Source organism: Balaenoptera borealis, assembly GCF_965194805.1.
Source record: "Balaenoptera borealis genome assembly, chromosome: 9".
NCBI lineage: Eukaryota > Metazoa > Chordata > Mammalia > Artiodactyla > Balaenopteridae > Balaenoptera > Balaenoptera borealis.
This window is the reverse complement of record NC_138873.1, coordinates 87,290,637-87,313,171: the sequence shown is the minus strand read 5'-3', so window position 1 is coordinate 87,313,171 and position 22,535 is coordinate 87,290,637.

Here is a 22,535-nt window from a genome sequence, read left to right as displayed (position 1 = left end):
TTTCAGGACACACCGTACACTTCTCCAGTGTGGCTGTTGGCAATTTACATCCCGCCCATCAGCGTAGCAAGGCTCCCATTTCTCCAAGGCCTGTCCAGCATTTCTGGTTTTGACACTTTATTCAGCATGGCCCTTTTGACCGATGGGAAGCGAGACTTCTTTGTAGCGCTGATTTGCCTTTCCAGGTTGCTTGGTTGGCCAAAAAGGGCGTATGCGTTTTTTCCTGAATATATTCAGGAAAAAACGCATACGCCCTTTTTGGCCAAGGGCATCATTGTCGAGGTTTTGCCGCTTTTCCTGTGCTTTAAAGGCGATTCGAATCTACCTCCTGAAATCTGTTTCCTGCAATTCTGCCTTGCTTTCAAATCCTCTTCGTTGCCTTCCCTCAATATATTTGTGGACGAGAGTTATCATTTCTAAGACTGCAGGTTTGTGAATTGCAGTGCCCCTGAGCTCCATTCTTCAACTCGCTTTCTTGGGAGCTGGCCGCAAAAGCGCAGGATTGCTTCAGGCCGTATTCTGGTTCCTGGCGGCAGGCTGAGCCTGTGGTTAATTCTTCTTCCTGATGGGAAAATAGAATGACCTGTGCCTGCCCCAACACCTAGAGCTAGTCTCTCATTGGTTCCCCCTCTTCCCGTTCATCCTCAGGACAATTTGCAACCTGTACGGAACAGGAGGATAAAGGTGCTGATTCTCCAAGGAGGGAGATTGCTAGTAAAGCGGCTGGAATGGCGAACCGGAGCACAAGGAGATGAGAAATGAGGTGCGTTTTAGAAACCTTTCCCGATCACACGGTGTACCATCTTCGGGGTTTCTCATGCATGTTTTCAATGTAGGACGATGCCCTTGAACCTGGAGATTTGGGACCCATGGGATGGGTACCACGCCGTATTACTTTAAAGGGTCTGCGTTAGCTCAGCCAACCTCACCAAACCTCTCAGCCCCACGAGTGTCCACCCTTATGTCTCAATCAGCTGTGGGTCTAGATATGGTCAATCCAGGTGGCATCACAGCCCCTGAACGAATTTTGTAAGAATTTCTCTCTCTTTCACTGTCTTTGTTTCACGGGTTTTTTAAAGTAATTGATTTTTATAATGGGGTTTAGCTGCTTTTCACTGCTGTGTTTATGCCGCTTTACACCCACTTGACTCACTTACAGAGAGATATCAATACATAGGTTTTAAGATTCTTACTAGTCAGATATATTCTTGGGCGGTGAATAGGGGGTGTTGAGTCCAGTTCACTGAGCAAGGAGTAGGTCTTGTCTATTACATATTGGGTTTCTGGAACGGTATCTGAGCTAATTTGAAACCCTTGTTTTATGCATCACCCCACCTCACCTTTCCCGTTAAGCAGCCATAGTGTGTTTTCTAAACGTGTGACTCTGTTCTGTTTTGTAATTCAGTTCAAGGGTAGCGGTTTTGACATTCCCTCTATAAGTGATATCTCATGATAAGTGTCTTTTTCTGTGTGACTTATTTCACTTAGAATCGTCGTACCTAAATCCACTCATCATGCTGCTACTAGCCTTATGACGTTGATTTCATGGCTGAGTGATATTCCATTGTACATAAGGACCACAACTTCTTTATCCATTCTTCTCTTTCCTGGGATATTTAAGGTGTAACGAAGTGGAGGTTCTTGTCAACAGAGCAGCCCAAAACTTTGGGGTGCCTGTGTCTTGCTGATTTTTAGTTTTCCCAATTTATACGCCCATGAGAGGAAGTGCCCTATGGTCTCTAAGCTGAGTTTTTTAGATGTTTCAGGACACACCGTACACTTCTCCAGTGTGGCTGTTGGCAATTTACATCCCGCCCATCCGCGTAGCAAGGCTCCCATTTCTCCAAGGCCTGTCCAGCATTTCTGGTTTTGACACTTTATTCATCATGGCCCTTTTGACCGATGGGAAGCGAGACTTCTTTGTAGCGCTGATTTGCCTTTCCAGGTTGCTTGGTTGGCCAAAAAGGGCGTATGCGTTTTTTCCTGAATATATTCAGGAAAAAACGCATACGCCCTTTTTGGCCAAGGGCATCATTGTCGAGGTTTTGCCGCTTTTCCTCTGCTTTAAAGGCGATTCGAATCTACCTCCTGAAATCTGTTTCCTGCAATTCTGCCTTGCTTTCAAATCCTCTTCGTTGCCTTCCCTCAATATATTTGTGGACGAGAGTTATCATTTCTAAGTCTGCAGGTTTGTGAATTGCAGTGCCCCTGAGCTCCATTCTTCAACTCGCTTTCTTGGGAGCTGGCCGCAAAAGCGCAGGATTGCTTCAGGCCGTATTCTGGTTCCTGGCGGCAGGCTGAGCCTGTGGTTAATTCTTCTTCCTGATGGGAAAATAGAATGACCTGTGCCTGCCCCAACACCTAGAGCTAGTCTCTCATTGGTTCCCCCTCTTCCCGTTCATCCTCAGGACAATTAGCAACCTGTACGGAAAAGGAGGATAAAGGTGCTGATTCTCCAAGGAGGGAGATTGCTAGTAAAGCGGCTGGAATGGTGAACCGGAGCACAAGGAGATGAGAAATGAGGTGCGTTTTAGAAACCTTTCCCGATCACACGGTGTACCATCTTCGGGGTTTCTCATGCATGTTTTCAATGTAGGACGATGCCCTTGAACCTGGAGATTTGGGACCCATGGGATGGGTACCACGCCGTATTACTTTAAAGGGTCTGCGTTTTCTCACCCAACCTCACCAAACCTCTCAGCCCCAAGAGTGTCCACCCTTATGTCTCAATCAGCTGTGGGTCTAGATATGGTCAATCCAGGTGGCATCACAGCCCCTGAACGAATTTTGTAAGAATTTCTCTCTCTTTCACTGTCTTTGTTTCACGGGTTTTGAAACGTAATTGATTTTTATAATGGGGTTTAGCTGCTTTTCACTGCTGTGTTTATGCCGCTTTACACCCATTTGACTCACTTACAGAGAGATATCAATACATAGGTTTTAAGATTCTTACTAGTCAGATATATTCTTGGGCGGTGAATAAGGGGTGTTGAGTCCAGTTCACTGAGCAAGGAGTAGGTCTTGTCTCTTACATATTGGGTTTCTGGAACGGTATCTGAGCTAATTTGAAACCCGTGTTTTATGCATCACCCCACCTCACCTTTCCCGTTAAGCAGCCATAGTGTGTTTTCTAAACGTGTGACTCTGTTCTGTTTTGTAATTCAGTTCAAGGGTAGCGGTTTTTACATTCCCTCTATGAGTGATATCTTATGATAAGTGTCTTTTTCTGTGTGACTTATTTCACTTAGAATCGTCATATCTAAATCCACTCATCATGCTGCTACTAGCCTTATGACATTGATTTCATGGCTGAGTGATATTCCATTGTACATAAGGACCGCAACTTCTTTATCCATTCTTCTCTTTCCTGGGATATTTAAGGTGTAGCGAAGTGGAGGTTCTTGTCAACAGAGTAGCCCAAAACTTTGGGGTGCCTGTGGCTTGCTGAGTTTTAGTTTTCCGAATTTATACGCCCATGAGTGGAAGTGCGCTATGCTCTCTAAGCTGAGTTTTTTAGATGTTTCAGGACACACTGTACACTTCTCCAGAGTGGCTGTTGGCAATTTACATCCCGCCCATCAGCGTAGCAAGGCTCCCATTTCTCCATGGCCTGTCCTGCATTTCTGGTTTTGACACTTTATTCAGCATGGCCCTTTTGACCGATGGGAAGCGAGACTTCTTTGTAGCGCTGATTCGCCTTTCCAGGTTGCTTGGTTGGCCAAAAAGGGCGTATGCGTTTTTTCCTGAATATATTCAGGAAAAAACGCATACGCCCTTTTTGGCCAAGGGCATCATTGTCGAGGTTTTGCCGCTTTTCCTGTGCTTTAAAGGCGATTCGAATCTACCTCCTGAAATCTGTTTCCTGCAATTCTGCCTTGCTTTCAAATCCTCTTCGTTGCCTTCCCTCAATATATTTGTGGACGAGAGTTATCATTTCTAAGACTGCAGGTTTGTGAATTGCAGTGCCCCTGAGCTCCATTCTTCAACTCGCTTTCTTGGGAGCTGGCCGCAAAAGCGCAGGATTGCTTCAGGCCGTATTCTGGTTCCTGGCGGCAGGCTGAGCCTGTGGTGAATTCTTCTTCCTGATGGGAAAATAGAATGACCTGTGCCTGCCCCAACACCTAGAGCTAGTCTCTCATTGGTTCCCCCTCTTCCCGTTCATCCTCAGGACAATTAGCAACCTGTACGGAACAGGAGGATAAAGGTGCTGATTCTCCAAGGAGGGAGATTGCTAGTAAAGCGGCTGGAATGGCGAACCGGAGCACAAGGAAATGAGAAATGAGGTGCGTTTTAGAAACCTTTCCCGATCACACGGTGTACCATCTTCGGGGTTTCTCATGCATGTTTTCAATGTAGGACGATGCCCTTGAACCTGGAGATTTGGGACCCATGGGATGGGTACCACGCCGTATTACTTTAAAGGGTCTGCGTTAGCTCAGCCAACCTCACCAAACCTCTCAGCCCCACGAGTGTCCACCCTTATGTCTCAATCAGCTGTGGGTCTAGATATGGTCAATCCAGGTGGCATCACAGCCCCTGAACGAATTTTGTAAGAATTTCTCTCTCTTTCACTGTCTTTGTTTCACGGGTTTTTTAAAGTAATTGATTTTTATAATGGGGTTTAGCTGCTTTTCACTGCTGTGTTTATGCCGCTTTACACCCACTTGACTCACTTACAGAGAGATATCAATACATAGGTTTTAAGATTCTTACTAGTCAGATATATTCTTGGGCGGTGAATAGGGGGTGTTGAGTCCAGTTCACTGAGCAAGGAGTAGGTCTTGTCTATTACATATTGGGTTTCTGGAACGGTATCTGAGCTAATTTGAAACCCTTGTTTTATGCATCACCCCACCTCACCTTTCCCGTTAAGCAGCCATAGTGTGTTTTCTAAACGTGTGACTCTGTTCTGTTTTGTAATTCAGTTCAAGGGTAGCGGTTTTGACATTCCCTCTATAAGTGATATCTCATGATAAGTGTCTTTTTCTGTGTGACTTATTTCACTTAGAATCGTCGTACCTAAATCCACTCATCATGCTGCTACTAGCCTTATGACGTTGATTTCATGGCTGAGTGATATTCCATTGTACATAAGGACCGCAACTTCTTTATCCATTCTTCTCTTTCCTGGGATATTTAAGGTGTAACGAAGTGGAGGTTCTTGTCAACAGAGCAGCCCAAAACTTTGGGGTGCCTGTGTCTTGCTGATTTTTAGTTTTCCCAATTTATACGCCCATGAGAGGAAGTGCCCTATGGTCTCTAAGCTGAGTTTTTTAGATGTTTCAGGACACACCGTACACTTCTCCAGTGTGGCTGTTGGCAATTTACATCCCGCCCATCAGCGTAGCAAGGCTCCCATTTCTCCAAGGCCTGTCCAGCATTTCTGGTTTTGACACTTTATTCAGCATGGCCCTTTTGACCGATGGGAAGCGAGACTTCTTTGTAGCGCTGATTTGCCTTTCCAGGTTGCTTGGTTGGCCAAAAAGGGCGTATGCGTTTTTTCCTGAATATATTCAGGAAAAAACGCATACGCCCTTTTTGGCCAAGGGCATCATTGTCGAGGTTTTGCCGCTTTTCCTGTGCTTTAAAGGCGATTCGAATCTACCTCCTGAAATCTGTTTCCTGCAATTCTGCCTTGCTTTCAAATCCTCTTCGTTGCCTTCCCTCAATATATTTGTGGACGAGAGTTATCATTTCTAAGACTGCAGGTTTGTGAATTGCAGTGCCCCTGAGCTCCATTCTTCAACTCGCTTTCTTGGGAGCTGGCCGCAAAAGCGCAGGATTGCTTCAGGCCGTATTCTGGTTCCTGGCGGCAGGCTGAGCCTGTGGTTAATTCTTCTTCCTGATGGGAAAATAGAATGACCTGTGCCTGCCCCAACACCTAGAGCTAGTCTCTCATTGGTTCCCCCTCTTCCCGTTCATCCTCAGGACAATTTGCAACCTGTACGGAACAGGAGGATAAAGGTGCTGATTCTCCAAGGAGGGAGATTGCTAGTAAAGCGGCTGGAATGGCGAACCGGAGCACAAGGAGATGAGAAATGAGGTGCGTTTTAGAAACCTTTCCCGATCACACGGTGTACCATCTTCGGGGTTTCTCATGCATGTTTTCAATGTAGGACGATGCCCTTGAACCTGGAGATTTGGGACCCATGGGATGGGTACCACGCCGTATTACTTTAAAGGGTCTGCGTTAGCTCAGCCAACCTCACCAAACCTCTCAGCCCCACGAGTGTCCACCCTTATGTCTCAATCAGCTGTGGGTCTAGATATGGTCAATCCAGGTGGCATCACAGCCCCTGAACGAATTTTGTAAGAATTTCTCTCTCTTTCACTGTCTTTGTTTCACGGGTTTTTTAAAGTAATTGATTTTTATAATGGGGTTTAGCTGCTTTTCACTGCTGTGTTTATGCCGCTTTACACCCACTTGACTCACTTACAGAGAGATATCAATACATAGGTTTTAAGATTCTTACTAGTCAGATATATTCTTGGGCGGTGAATAGGGGGTGTTGAGTCCAGTTCACTGAGCAAGGAGTAGGTCTTGTCTATTACATATTGGGTTTCTGGAACGGTATCTGAGCTAATTTGAAACCCTTGTTTTATGCATCACCCCACCTCACCTTTCCCGTTAAGCAGCCATAGTGTGTTTTCTAAACGTGTGACTCTGTTCTGTTTTGTAATTCAGTTCAAGGGTAGCGGTTTTGACATTCCCTCTATAAGTGATATCTCATGATAAGTGTCTTTTTCTGTGTGACTTATTTCACTTAGAATCGTCGTACCTAAATCCACTCATCATGCTGCTACTAGCCTTATGACGTTGATTTCATGGCTGAGTGATATTCCATTGTACATAAGGACCACAACTTCTTTATCCATTCTTCTCTTTCCTGGGATATTTAAGGTGTAACGAAGTGGAGGTTCTTGTCAACAGAGCAGCCCAAAACTTTGGGGTGCCTGTGTCTTGCTGATTTTTAGTTTTCCCAATTTATACGCCCATGAGAGGAAGTGCCCTATGGTCTCTAAGCTGAGTTTTTTAGATGTTTCAGGACACACCGTACACTTCTCCAGTGTGGCTGTTGGCAATTTACATCCCGCCCATCCGCGTAGCAAGGCTCCCATTTCTCCAAGGCCTGTCCAGCATTTCTGGTTTTGACACTTTATTCATCATGGCCCTTTTGACCGATGGGAAGCGAGACTTCTTTGTAGCGCTGATTTGCCTTTCCAGGTTGCTTGGTTGGCCAAAAAGGGCGTATGCGTTTTTTCCTGAATATATTCAGGAAAAAACGCATACGCCCTTTTTGGCCAAGGGCATCATTGTCGAGGTTTTGCCGCTTTTCCTCTGCTTTAAAGGCGATTCGAATCTACCTCCTGAAATCTGTTTCCTGCAATTCTGCCTTGCTTTCAAATCCTCTTCGTTGCCTTCCCTCAATATATTTGTGGACGAGAGTTATCATTTCTAAGTCTGCAGGTTTGTGAATTGCAGTGCCCCTGAGCTCCATTCTTCAACTCGCTTTCTTGGGAGCTGGCCGCAAAAGCGCAGGATTGCTTCAGGCCGTATTCTGGTTCCTGGCGGCAGGCTGAGCCTGTGGTTAATTCTTCTTCCTGATGGGAAAATAGAATGACCTGTGCCTGCCCCAACACCTAGAGCTAGTCTCTCATTGGTTCCCCCTCTTCCCGTTCATCCTCAGGACAATTAGCAACCTGTACGGAAAAGGAGGATAAAGGTGCTGATTCTCCAAGGAGGGAGATTGCTAGTAAAGCGGCTGGAATGGTGAACCGGAGCACAAGGAGATGAGAAATGAGGTGCGTTTTAGAAACCTTTCCCGATCACACGGTGTACCATCTTCGGGGTTTCTCATGCATGTTTTCAATGTAGGACGATGCCCTTGAACCTGGAGATTTGGGACCCATGGGATGTGTACCACGCCGTATTACTTTAAAGGGTCTGCGTTTTCTCACCCAACCTCACCAAACCTCTCAGCCCCAAGAGTGTCCACCCTTATGTCTCAATCAGCTGTGGGTCTAGATATGGTCAATCCAGGTGGCATCACAGCCCCTGAACGAATTTTGTAAGAATTTCTCTCTCTTTCACTGTCTTTGTTTCACGGGTTTTGAAACGTAATTGATTTTTATAATGGGGTTTAGCTGCTTTTCACTGCTGTGTTTATGCCGCTTTACACCCATTTGACTCACTTACAGAGAGATATCAATACATAGGTTTTAAGATTCTTACTAGTCAGATATATTCTTGGGCGGTGAATAAGGGGTGTTGAGTCCAGTTCACTGAGCAAGGAGTAGGTCTTGTCTCTTACATATTGGGTTTCTGGAACGGTATCTGAGCTAATTTGAAACCCGTGTTTTATGCATCACCCCACCTCACCTTTCCCGTTAAGCAGCCATAGTGTGTTTTCTAAACGTGTGACTCTGTTCTGTTTTGTAATTCAGTTCAAGGGTAGCGGTTTTTACATTCCCTCTATGAGTGATATCTTATGATAAGTGTCTTTTTCTGTGTGACTTATTTCACTTAGAATCGTCATATCTAAATCCACTCATCATGCTGCTACTAGCCTTATGACATTGATTTCATGGCTGAGTGATATTCCATTGTACATAAGGACCGCAACTTCTTTATCCATTCTTCTCTTTCCTGGGATATTTAAGGTGTAGCGAAGTGGAGGTTCTTGTCAACAGAGTAGCCCAAAACTTTGGGGTGCCTGTGGCTTGCTGAGTTTTAGTTTTCCGAATTTATACGCCCATGAGTGGAAGTGCGCTATGCTCTCTAAGCTGAGTTTTTTAGATGTTTCAGGACACACTGTACACTTCTCCAGAGTGGCTGTTGGCAATTTACATCCCGCCCATCAGCGTAGCAAGGCTCCCATTTCTCCATGGCCTGTCCTGCATTTCTGGTTTTGACACTTTATTCAGCATGGCCCTTTTGACCGATGGGAAGCGAGACTTCTTTGTAGCGCTGATTCGCCTTTCCAGGTTGCTTGGTTGGCCAAAAAGGGCGTATGCGTTTTTTCCTGAATATATTCAGGAAAAAACGCATACGCCCTTTTTGGCCAAGGGCATCATTGTCGAGGTTTTGCCGCTTTTCCTCTGCTTTAAAGGCGATTCGAATCTACCTCCTGAAATCTGTTTCCTGCAATTCTGCCTTGCTTTCAAATCCTCTTCGTTGCCTTCCCTCAATATATTTGTGGACGAGAGTTATCATTTCTAAGACTGCAGGTTTGTGAATTGCAGTGCCCCTGAGCTCCATTCTTCAACTCGCTTTCTTGGGAGCTGGCCGCAAAAGCGCAGGATTGCTTCAGGCCGTATTCTGGTTCCTGGCGGCAGGCTGAGCCTGTGGTTAATTCTTCTTCCTGATGGGAAAATAGAATGACCTGTGCCTGCCCCAACACCTAGAGCTAGTCTCTCATTGGTTCCCCCTCTTCCCGTTCATCCTCAGGACAATTAGCAACCTGTACGGAACAGGAGGATAAAGGTGCTGATTCTCCAAGGAGGGAGATTGCTAGTAAAGCGGCTGGAATGGCGAACCGGAGCACAAGGAGATGAGAAATGAGGTGCGTTTTAGAAACCTTTCCCGATCACACGGTGTACCATCTTCGGGGTTTCTCATGCATGTTTTCAATGTAGGACGATGCCCTTGAACCTGGAGATTTGGGACCCATGGGATGGGTACCACGCCGTATTACTTTAAAGGGTCTGCGTTAGCTCAGCCAACCTCACGAAACCTCTCAGCCCCACGAGTGTCCACCCTTATGTCTCAATCAGCTGTGGGTCTAGATATGGTCAATCCAGGTGGCATCACAGCCCCTGAACGAATTTTGTAAGAATTTCTCTCTCTTTCACTGTCTTTGTTTCACGGGTTTTTTAAAGTAATTGATTTTTATAATGGGGTTTAGCTGCTTTTCACTGCTGTGTTTATGCCGCTTTACACCCACTTGACTCACTTACAGAGAGATATCAATACATAGGTTTTAAGATTCTTACTAGTCAGATATATTCTTGGGCGGTGAATAGGGGGTGTTGAGTCCAGTTCACTGAGCAAGGAGTAGGTCTTGTCTATTACATATTGGGTTTCTGGAACGGTATCTGAGCTAATTTGAAACCCTTGTTTTATGCATCACCCCACCTCACCTTTCCCGTTAAGCAGCCATAGTGTGTTTTCTAAACGTGTGACTCTGTTCTGTTTTGTAATTCAGTTCAAGGGTAGCGGTTTTGACATTCCCTCTATAAGTGATATCTCATGATAAGTGTCTTTTTCTGTGGGACTTATTTCACTTAGAATCGTCGTGCCTAAATCCACTCATCATGCTGCTACTAGCCTTATGACGTTGATTTCATGGCTGAGTGATATTCCATTGTACATAAGGACCACAACTTCTTTATCCATTCTTCTCTTTCCTGGGATATTTAAGGTGTAACGAAGTGGAGGTTCTTGTCAACAGAGCAGCCCAAAACTTTGGGGTGCCTGTGTCTTGCTGATTTTTAGTTTTCCCAATTTATACGCCCATGAGAGGAAGTGCCCTATGGTCTCTAAGCTGAGTTTTTTAGATGTTTCAGGACACACCGTACACTTCTCCAGTGTGGCTGTTGGCAATTTACATCCCGCCCATCCGCGTAGCAAGGCTCCCATTTCTCCAAGGCCTGTCCAGCATTTCTGGTTTTGACACTTTATTCAGCATGGCCCTTTTGACCGATGGGAAGCGAGACTTCTTTGTAGCGCTGATTTGCCTTTCCAGGTTGCTTGGTTGGCCAAAAAGGGCGTATGCGTTTTTTCCTGAATATATTCAGGAAAAAACGCATACGCCCTTTTTGGCCAAGGGCATCATTGTCGAGGTTTTGCCGCTTTTCCTGTGCTTTAAAGGCGATTCGAATCTACCTCCTGAAATCTGTTTCCTGCAATTCTGCCTTGCTTTCAAATCCTCTTCGTTGCCTTCCCTCAATATATTTGTGGACGAGAGTTATCATTTCTAAGACTGCAGGTTTGTGAATTGCAGTGCCCCTGAGCTCCATTCTTCAACTCGCTTTCTTGGGAGCTGGCCGCAAAAGCGCAGGATTGCTTCAGGCCGTATTCTGGTTCCTGGCGGCAGGCTGAGCCTGTGGTTAATTCTTCTTCCTGATGGGAAAATAGAATGACCTGTGCCTGCCCCAACACCTAGAGCTAGTCTCTCATTGGTTCCCCCTCTTCCCGTTCATCCTCAGGACAATTTGCAACCTGTACGGAACAGGAGGATAAAGGTGCTGATTCTCCAAGGAGGGAGATTGCTAGTAAAGCGGCTGGAATGGCGAACCGGAGCACAAGGAGATGAGAAATGAGGTGCGTTTTAGAAACCTTTCCCGATCACACGGTGTACCATCTTCGGGGTTTCTCATGCATGTTTTCAATGTAGGACGATGCCCTTGAACCTGGAGATTTGGGACCCATGGGATGGGTACCACGCCGTATTACTTTAAAGGGTCTGCGTTAGCTCAGCCAACCTCACCAAACCTCTCAGCCCCACGAGTGTCCACCCTTATGTCTCAATCAGCTGTGGGTCTAGATATGGTCAATCCAGGTGGCATCACAGCCCCTGAACGAATTTTGTAAGAATTTCTCTCTCTTTCACTGTCTTTGTTTCACGGGTTTTTTAAAGTAATTGATTTTTATAATGGGGTTTAGCTGCTTTTCACTGCTGTGTTTATGCCGCTTTACACCCACTTGACTCACTTACAGAGAGATATCAATACATAGGTTTTAAGATTCTTACTAGTCAGATATATTCTTGGGCGGTGAATAGGGGGTGTTGAGTCCAGTTCACTGAGCAAGGAGTAGGTCTTGTCTATTACATATTGGGTTTCTGGAACGGTATCTGAGCTAATTTGAAACCCTTGTTTTATGCATCACCCCACCTCACCTTTCCCGTTAAGCAGCCATAGTGTGTTTTCTAAACGTGTGACTCTGTTCTGTTTTGTAATTCAGTTCAAGGGTAGCGGTTTTGACATTCCCTCTATAAGTGATATCTCATGATAAGTGTCTTTTTCTGTGTGACTTATTTCACTTAGAATCGTCGTACCTAAATCCACTCATCATGCTGCTACTAGCCTTATGACGTTGATTTCATGGCTGAGTGATATTCCATTGTACATAAGGACCACAACTTCTTTATCCATTCTTCTCTTTCCTGGGATATTTAAGGTGTAACGAAGTGGAGGTTCTTGTCAACAGAGCAGCCCAAAACTTTGGGGTGCCTGTGTCTTGCTGATTTTTAGTTTTCCCAATTTATACGCCCATGAGAGGAAGTGCCCTATGGTCTCTAAGCTGAGTTTTTTAGATGTTTCAGGACACACCGTACACTTCTCCAGTGTGGCTGTTGGCAATTTACATCCCGCCCATCAGCGTAGCAAGGCTCCCATTTCTCCAAGGCCTGTCCAGCATTTCTGGTTTTGACACTTTATTCAGCATGGCCCTTTTGACCGATGGGAAGCGAGACTTCTTTGTAGCGCTGATTTGCCTTTCCAGGTTGCTTGGTTGGCCAAAAAGGGCGTATGCGTTTTTTCCTGAATATATTCAGGAAAAAACGCATACGCCCTTTTTGGCCAAGGGCATCATTGTCGAGGTTTTGCCGCTTTTCCTGTGCTTTAAAGGCGATTCGAATCTACCTCCTGAAATCTGTTTCCTGCAATTCTGCCTTGCTTTCAAATCCTCTTCGTTGCCTTCCCTCAATATATTTGTGGACGAGAGTTATCATTTCTAAGACTGCAGGTTTGTGAATTGCAGTGCCCCTGAGCTCCATTCTTCAACTCGCTTTCTTGGGAGCTGGCCGCAAAAGCGCAGGATTGCTTCAGGCCGTATTCTGGTTCCTGGCGGCAGGCTGAGCCTGTGGTTAATTCTTCTTCCTGATGGGAAAATAGAATGACCTGTGCCTGCCCCAACACCTAGAGCTAGTCTCTCATTGGTTCCCCCTCTTCCCGTTCATCCTCAGGACAATTTGCAACCTGTACGGAACAGGAGGATAAAGGTGCTGATTCTCCAAGGAGGGAGATTGCTAGTAAAGCGGCTGGAATGGCGAACCGGAGCACAAGGAGATGAGAAATGAGGTGCGTTTTAGAAACCTTTCCCGATCACACGGTGTACCATCTTCGGGGTTTCTCATGCATGTTTTCAATGTAGGACGATGCCCTTGAACCTGGAGATTTGGGACCCATGGGATGGGTACCACGCCGTATTACTTTAAAGGGTCTGCGTTAGCTCAGCCAACCTCACCAAACCTCTCAGCCCCACGAGTGTCCACCCTTATGTCTCAATCAGCTGTGGGTCTAGATATGGTCAATCCAGGTGGCATCACAGCCCCTGAACGAATTTTGTAAGAATTTCTCTCTCTTTCACTGTCTTTGTTTCACGGGTTTTGAAACGTAATTTATTTTTATAATGGGGTTTAGCTGCTTTTCACTGCTGTGTTTATGCCGCTTTACACCCATTTGACTCATTTACAGAGAGATATCAATACATAGGTTTTAAGATTCTTACTAGTCAGATATATTCTTGGGCGGTGAATAGGGGGTGTTGAGTCCAGTTCACTGAGCAAGGAGTAGGTCTTGTCTCTTACATATTGGGTTTCTGGAACGGTATCTGAGCTAATTTGAAACCCGTGTTTTATGCATCACCCCACCTCACCTTTCCCGTTAAGCAGCCATAGTGTGTTTTCTAAACGTGTGACTCTGTTCTGTTTTGTAATTCAGTTCAAGGGTAGCGGTTTTTACATTCCCTCTATGAGTGATATCTTATGATAAGTGTCTTTTTCTGTGTGACTTATTTCACTTAGAATCGTCATATCTAAATCCACTCATCATGCTGCTACTAGCCTTATGACATTGATTTCATGGCTGAGTGATATTCCATTGTACATAAGGACCGCAACTTCTTTATCCATTCTTCTCTTTCCTGGGATATTTAAGGTGTAGCGAAGTGGAGGTTCTTGTCAACAGAGTAGCCCAAAACTTTGGGGTGCCTGTGGCTTGCTGAGTTTTAGTTTTCCGAATTTATACGCCCATGAGTGGAAGTGCGCTATGCTCTCTAAGCTGAGTTTTTTAGATGTTTCAGGACACACTGTACACTTCTCCAGAGTGGCTGTTGGCAATTTACATCCCGCCCATCAGCGTAGCAAGGCTCCCATTTCTCCATGGCCTGTCCTGCATTTCTGGTTTTGACACTTTATTCAGCATGGCCCTTTTGACCGATGGGAAGCGAGACTTCTTTGTAGCGCTGATTCGCCTTTCCAGGTTGCTTGGTTGGCCAAAAAGGGCGTATGCGTTTTTTCCTGAATATATTCAGGAAAAAACGCATACGCCCTTTTTGGCCAAGGGCATCATTGTCGAGGTTTTGCCGCTTTTCCTCTGCTTTAAAGGCGATTCGAATCTACCTCCTGAAATCTGTTTCCTGCAATTCTGCCTTGCTTTCAAATCCTCTTCGTTGCCTTCCCTCAATATATTTGTGGACGAGAGTTATCATTTCTAAGTCTGCAAGTTTGTGAATTGCAGTGCCCCTGAGCTCCATTCTTCAACTCGCTTTCTTGGGAGCTGGCCGCAAAAGCGCAGGATTGCTTCAGGCCGTATTCTGGTTCCTGGCGGCAGGCTGAGCCTGTGGTTAATTCTTCTTCCTGATGGGAAAATAGAATGACCTGTGCCTGCCCCAACACCTAGAGCTAGTCTCTCATTGGTTCCCCCTCTTCCCGTTCATCCTCAGGACAATTAGCAACCTGTACGGAACAGGAGAATAAAGGTGCTGATTCTCCAAGGAGGGAGATTGCTAGTAAAGCGGCTGGAATGGCGAACCGGAGCACAAGGAGATGAGAAATGAGGTGCGTTTTAGAAACCTTTCCCGATCACACGGTGTACCATCTTCGGGGTTTCTCATGCATGTTTTCAATGTAGGACGATGCCCTTGAACCTGGAGATTTGGGACCCATGGGATGGGTACCACGCCGTATTACTTTAAAGGGTCTGCGTTAGCTCAGCCAACCTCACCAAACCTCTCAGCCCCACGAGTGTCCACCCTTATGTCTCAATCAGCTGTGGGTCTAGATATGGTCAATCCAGGTGGCATCACAGCCCCTGAACGAATTTTGTAAGAATTTCTCTCTCTTTCACTGTCTTTGTTTCACGGGTTTTTTAAAGTAATTGATTTTTATAATGGGGTTTAGCTGCTTTTCACTGCTGTGTTTATGCCGCTTTACACCCACTTGACTCACTTACAGAGAGATATCAATACATAGGTTTTAAGATTCTTACTAGTCAGATATATTCTTGGGCGGTGAATAGGGGGTGTTGAGTCCAGTTCACTGAGCAAGGAGTAGGTCTTGTCTATTACATATTGGGTTTCTGGAACGGTATCTGAGCTAATTTGAAACCCTTGTTTTATGCATCACCCCACCTCACCTTTCCCGTTAAGCAGCCATAGTGTGTTTTCTAAACGTGTGACTCTGTTCTGTTTTGTAATTCAGTTCAAGGGTAGCGGTTTTGACATTCCCTCTATAAGTGATATCTCATGATAAGTGTCTTTTTCTGTGTGACTTATTTCACTTAGAATCGTCGTACCTAAATCCACTCATCATGCTGCTACTAGCCTTATGACGTTGATTTCATGGCTGAGTGATATTCCATTGTACATAAGGACCGCAACTTCTTTATCCATTCTTCTCTTTCCTGGGATATTTAAGGTGTAACGAAGTGGAGGTTCTTGTCAACAGAGCAGCCCAAAACTTTGGGGTGCCTGTGTCTTGCTGATTTTTAGTTTTCCCAATTTATACGCCCATGAGAGGAAGTGCCCTATGGTCTCTAAGCTGAGTTTTTTAGATGTTTCAGGACACACCGTACACTTCTCCAGTGTGGCTGTTGGCAATTTACATCCCGCCCATCAGCGTAGCAAGGCTCCCATTTCTCCAAGGCCTGTCCAGCATTTCTGGTTTTGACACTTTATTCAGCATGGCCCTTTTGACCGATGGGAAGCGAGACTTCTTTGTAGCGCTGATTTGCCTTTCCAGGTTGCTTGGTTGGCCAAAAAGGGCGTATGCGTTTTTTCCTGAATATATTCAGGAAAAAACGCATACGCCCTTTTTGGCCAAGGGCATCATTGTCGAGGTTTTGCCGCTTTTCCTGTGCTTTAAAGGCGATTCGAATCTACCTCCTGAAATCTGTTTCCTGCAATTCTGCCTTGCTTTCAAATCCTCTTCGTTGCCTTCCCTCAATATATTTGTGGACGAGAGTTATCATTTCTAAGACTGCAGGTTTGTGAATTGCAGTGCCCCTGAGCTCCATTCTTCAACTCGCTTTCTTGGGAGCTGGCCGCAAAAGCGCAGGATTGCTTCAGGCCGTATTCTGGTTCCTGGCGGCAGGCTGAGCCTGTGGTTAATTCTTCTTCCTGATGGGAAAATAGAATGACCTGTGCCTGCCCCAACACCTAGAGCTAGTCTCTCATTGGTTCCCCCTCTTCCCGTTCATCCTCAGGACAATTTGCAACCTGTACGGAACAGGAGGATAAAGGTGCTGATTCTCCAAGGAGGGAGATTGCTAGTAAAGCGGCTGGAATGGCGAACCGGAGCACAAGGAGATGAGAAATGAGGTGCGTTTTAGAAACCTTTCCCGATCACACGGTGTACCATCTTCGGGGTTTCTCATGCATGTTTTCAATGTAGGACGATGCCCTTGAACCTGGAGATTTGGGACCCATGGGATGGGTACCACGCCGTATTACTTTAAAGGGTCTGCGTTAGCTCAGCCAACCTCACCAAACCTCTCAGCCCCACGAGTGTCCACCCTTATGTCTCAATCAGCTGTGGGTCTAGATATGGTCAATCCAGGTGGCATCACAGCCCCTGAACGAATTTTGTAAGAATTTCTCTCTCTTTCACTGTCTTTGTTTCACGGGTTTTGAAACGTAATTTATTTTTATAATGGGGTTTAGCTGCTTTTCACTGCTGTGTTTATGCCGCTTTACACCCATTTGACTCATTTACAGAGAGATATCAATACATAGGTTTTAAGATTCTTACTAGTCAGATATATTCTTGGGCGGTGAATAGGGGGTGTTGAGTCCAGTTCACTGAGCAAGGAGTAGGTCTTGTCTCTTACATATTGGGTTTCTGGAACGGTATCTGAGCTAATTTGAAACCCGTGTTTTATGCATCACCCCACCTCACCTTTCCCGTTAAGCAGCCATAGTGTGTTTTCTAAACGTGTGACTCTGTTCTGTTTTGTAATTCAGTTCAAGGGTAGCGGTTTTTACATTCCCTCTATGAGTGATATCTTATGATAAGTGTCTTTTTCTGTGTGACTTATTTCACTTAGAATCGTCATATCTAAATCCACTCATCATGCTGCTACTAGCCTTATGACATTGATTTCATGGCTGAGTGATATTCCATTGTACATAAGGACCGCAACTTCTTTATCCATTCTTCTCTTTCCTGGGATATTTAAGGTGTAGCGAAGTGGAGGTTCTTGTCAACAGAGTAGCCCAAAACTTTGGGGTGCCTGTGGCTTGCTGAGTTTTAGTTTTCCGAATTTATACGCCCATGAGTGGAAGTGCGCTATGCTCTCTAAGCTGAGTTTTTTAGATGTTTCAGGACACACTGTACACTTCTCCAGAGTGGCTGTTGGCAATTTACATCCCGCCCATCAGCGTAGCAAGGCTCCCATTTCTCCATGGCCTGTCCTGCATTTCTGGTTTTGACACTTTATTCAGCATGGCCCTTTTGACCGATGGGAAGCGAGACTTCTTTGTAGCGCTGATTCGCCTTTCCAGGTTGCTTGGTTGGCCAAAAAGGGCGTATGCGTTTTTTCCTGAATATATTCAGGAAAAAACGCATACGCCCTTTTTGGCCAAGGGCATCATTGTCGAGGTTTTGCCGCTTTTCCTCTGCTTTAAAGGCGATTCGAATCTACCTCCTGAAATCTGTTTCCTGCAATTCTGCCTTGCTTTCAAATCCTCTTCGTTGCCTTCCCTCAATATATTTGTGGACGAGAGTTATCATTTCTAAGTCTGCAAGTTTGTGAATTGCAGTGCCCCTGAGCTCCATTCTTCAACTCGCTTTCTTGGGAGCTGGCCGCAAAAGCGCAGGATTGCTTCAGGCCGTATTCTGGTTCCTGGCGGCAGGCTGAGCCTGTGGTTAATTCTTCTTCCTGATGGGAAAATAGAATGACCTGTGCCTGCCCCAACACCTAGAGCTAGTCTCTCATTGGTTCCCCCTCTTCCCGTTCATCCTCAGGACAATTAGCAACCTGTACGGAACAGGAGAATAAAGGTGCTGATTCTCCAAGGAGGGAGATTGCTAGTAAAGCGGCTGGAATGGCGAACCGGAGCACAAGGAGATGAGAAATGAGGTGCGTTTTAGAAACCTTTCCCGATCACACGGTGTACCATCTTCGGGGTTTCTCATGCATGTTTTCAATGTAGGACGATGCCCTTGAACCTGGAGATTTGGGACCCATGGGATGGGTACCACGCCGTATTACTTTAAAGGGTCTGCGTTAGCTCAGCCAACCTCACCAAACCTCTCAGCCCCACGAGTGTCCACCCTTATGTCTCAATCAGCTGTGGGTCTAGATATGGTCAATCCAGGTGGCATCACAGCCCCTGAACGAATTTTGTAAGAATTTCTCTCTCTTTCACTGTCTTTGTTTCACGGGTTTTTTAAAGTAATTGATTTTTATAATGGGGTTTAGCTGCTTTTCACTGCTGTGTTTATGCCGCTTTACACCCACTTGACTCACTTACAGAGAGATATCAATACATAGGTTTTAAGATTCTTACTAGTCAGATATATTCTTGGGCGGTGAATAGGGGGTGTTGAGTCCAGTTCACTGAGCAAGGAGTAGGTCTTGTCTATTACATATTGGGTTTCTGGAACGGTATCTGAGCTAATTTGAAACCCTTGTTTTATGCATCACCCCACCTCACCTTTCCCGTTAAGCAGCCATAGTGTGTTTTCTAAACGTGTGACTCTGTTCTGTTTTGTAATTCAGTTCAAGGGTAGCGGTTTTGACATTCCCTCTATAAGTGATATCTCATGATAAGTGTCTTTTTCTGTGTGACTTATTTCACTTAGAATCGTCGTACCTAAATCCACTCATCATGCTGCTACTAGCCTTATGACGTTGATTTCATGGCTGAGTGATATTCCATTGTACATAAGGACCGCAACTTCTTTATCCATTCTTCTCTTTCCTGGGATATTTAAGGTGTAACGAAGTGGAGGTTCTTGTCAACAGAGCAGCCCAAAACTTTGGGGTGCCTGTGTCTTGCTGATTTTTAGTTTTCCCAATTTATACGCCCATGAGAGGAAGTGCCCTATGGTCTCTAAGCTGAGTTTTTTAGATGTTTCAGGACACACCGTACACTTCTCCAGTGTGGCTGTTGGCAATTTACATCCCGCCCATCCGCGTAGCAAGGCTCCCATTTCTCCAAGGCCTGTCCAGCATTTCTGGTTTTGACACTTTATTCAGCATGGCCCTTTTGACCGATGGGAAGCGAGACTTCTTTGTAGCGCTGATTTGCCTTTCCAGGTTGCTTGGTTGGCCAAAAAGGGCGTATGCGTTTTTTCCTGAATATATTCAGGAAAAAACGCATACGCCCTTTTTGGCCAAGGGCATCATTGTCGAGGTTTTGCCGCTTTTCCTGTGCTTTAAAGGTGATTCGAATCTACCTCCTGAAATCTGTTTCCTGCAATTCTGCCTTGCTTTCAAATCCTCTTCGTTGCCTTCCCTCAATATATTTGTGGACGAGAGTTATCATTTCTAAGACTGCAGGTTTGTGAATTGCAGTGCCCCTGAGCTCCATTCTTCAACTCGCTTTCTTGGGAGCTGGCCGCAAAAGCGCAGGATTGCTTCAGGCCGTATTCTGGTTCCTGGCGGCAGGCTGAGCCTGTGGTTAATTCTTCTTCCTGATGGGAAAATAGAATGACCTGTGCCTGCCCCAACACCTAGAGCTAGTCTCTCATTGGTTCCCCCTCTTCCCGTTCATCCTCAGGACAATTTGCAACCTGTACGGAACAGGAGGATAAAGGTGCTGATTCTCCAAGGAGGGAGATTGCTAGTAAAGCGGCTGGAATGGCGAACCGGAGCACAAGGAGATGAGAAATGAGGTGCGTTTTAGAAACCTTTCCCGATCACACGGTGTACCATCTTCGGGGTTTCTCATGCATGTTTTCAATGTAGGACGATGCCCTTGAACCTGGAGATTTGGGACCCATGGGATGGGTACCACGCCGTATTACTTTAAAGGGTCTGCGTTAGCTCAGCCAACCTCACCAAACCTCTCAGCCCCACGAGTGTCCACCGTTATGTCTCAATCAGCTGTGGGTCTAGATATGGTCAATCCAGGTGGCATCACAGCCCCTGAACGAATTTTGTAAGAATTTCTCTCTCTTTCACTGTCTTTGTTTCACGGGTTTTTTAAAATAATTGATTTTTATAATGGGGTTTAGCTGCTTTTCACTGCTGTGTTTATGCCGCTTTACACCCACTTGACTCACTTACAGAGAGATATCAATACATAGGTTTTAAGATTCTTACTAGTCAGATATATTCTTGGGCGGTGAATAGGGGGTGTTGAGTCCAGTTCACTGAGCAAGGAGTAGGTCTTGTCTATTACATATTGGGTTTCTGGAACGGTATCTGAGCTAATTTGAAACCCTTGTTTTATGCATCACCCCACCTCACCTTTCCCGTTAAGCAGCCATAGTGTGTTTTCTAAACGTGTGACTCTGTTCTGTTTTGTAATTCAGTTCAAGGGTAGCGGTTTTGACATTCCCTCTATAAGTGATATCTCATGATAAGTGTCTTTTTCTGTGTGACTTATTTCACTTAGAATCGTCGTACCTAAATCCACTCATCATGCTGCTACTAGCCTTATGACGTTGATTTCATGGCTGAGTGATATTCCATTGTACATAAGGACCACAACTTCTTTATCCATTCTTCTCTTTCCTGGGATATTTAAGGTGTAACGAAGTGGAGGTTCTTGTCAACAGAGCAGCCCAAAACTTTGGGGTGCCTGTGTCTTGCTGATTTTTAGTTTTCCCAATTTATACGCCCATGAGAGGAAGTGCCCTATGGTCTCTAAGCTGAGTTTTTTAGATGTTTCAGGACACACCGTACACTTCTCCAGTGTGGCTGTTGGCAATTTACATCCCGCCCATCAGCGTAGCAAGGCTCCCATTTCTCCAAGGCCTGTCCAGCATTTCTGGTTTTGACACTTTATTCAGCATGGCCCTTTTGACCGATGGGAAGCGAGACTTCTTTGTAGCGCTGATTTGCCTTTCCAGGTTGCTTGGTTGGCCAAAAAGGGCGTATGCGTTTTTTCCTGAATATATTCAGGAAAAAACGCATACGCCCTTTTTGGCCAAGGGCATCATTGTCGAGGTTTTGCCGCTTTTCCTGTGCTTTAAAGGCGATTCGAATCTACCTCCTGAAATCTGTTTCCTGCAATTCTGCCTTGCTTTCAAATCCTCTTCGTTGCCTTCCCTCAATATATTTGTGGACGAGAGTTATCATTTCTAAGACTGCAGGTTTGTGAATTGCAGTGCCCCTGAGCTCCATTCTTCAACTCGCTTTCTTGGGAGCTGGCCGCAAAAGCGCAGGATTGCTTCAGGCCGTATTCTGGTTCCTGGCGGCAGGCTGAGCCTGTGGTTAATTCTTCTTCCTGATGGGAAAATAGAATGACCTGTGCCTGCCCCAACACCTAGAGCTAGTCTCTCATTGGTTCCCCCTCTTCCCGTTCATCCTCAGGACAATTTGCAACCTGTACGGAACAGGAGGATAAAGGTGCTGATTCTCCAAGGAGGGAGATTGCTAGTAAAGCGGCTGGAATGGCGAACCGGAGCACAAGGAGATGAGAAATGAGGTGCGTTTTAGAAACCTTTCCCGATCACACGGTGTACCATCTTCGGGGTTTCTCATGCATGTTTTCAATGTAGGACGATGCCCTTGAACCTGGAGATTTGGGACCCATGGGATGGGTACCACGCCGTATTACTTTAAAGGGTCTGCGTTAGCTCAGCCAACCTCACCAAACCTCTCAGCCCCACGAGTGTCCACCCTTATGTCTCAATCAGCTGTGGGTCTAGATATGGTCAATCCAGGTGGCATCACAGCCCCTGAACGAATTTTGTAAGAATTTCTCTCTCTTTCACTGTCTTTGTTTCACGGGTTTTGAAACGTAATTTATTTTTATAATGGGGTTTAGCTGCTTTTCACTGCTGTGTTTATGCCGCTTTACACCCATTTGACTCATTTACAGAGAGATATCAATACATAGGTTTTAAGATTCTTACTAGTCAGATATATTCTTGGGCGGTGAATAGGGGGTGTTGAGTCCAGTTCACTGAGCAAGGAGTAGGTCTTGTCTATTACATATTGGGTTTCTGGAACGGTATCTGAGCTAATTTGAAACCCGTGTTTTATGCATCACCCCACCTCACCTTTCCCGTTAAGCAGCCATAGTGTGTTTTCTAAACGTGTGACTCTGTTCTGTTTTGTAATTCAGTTCAAGGGTA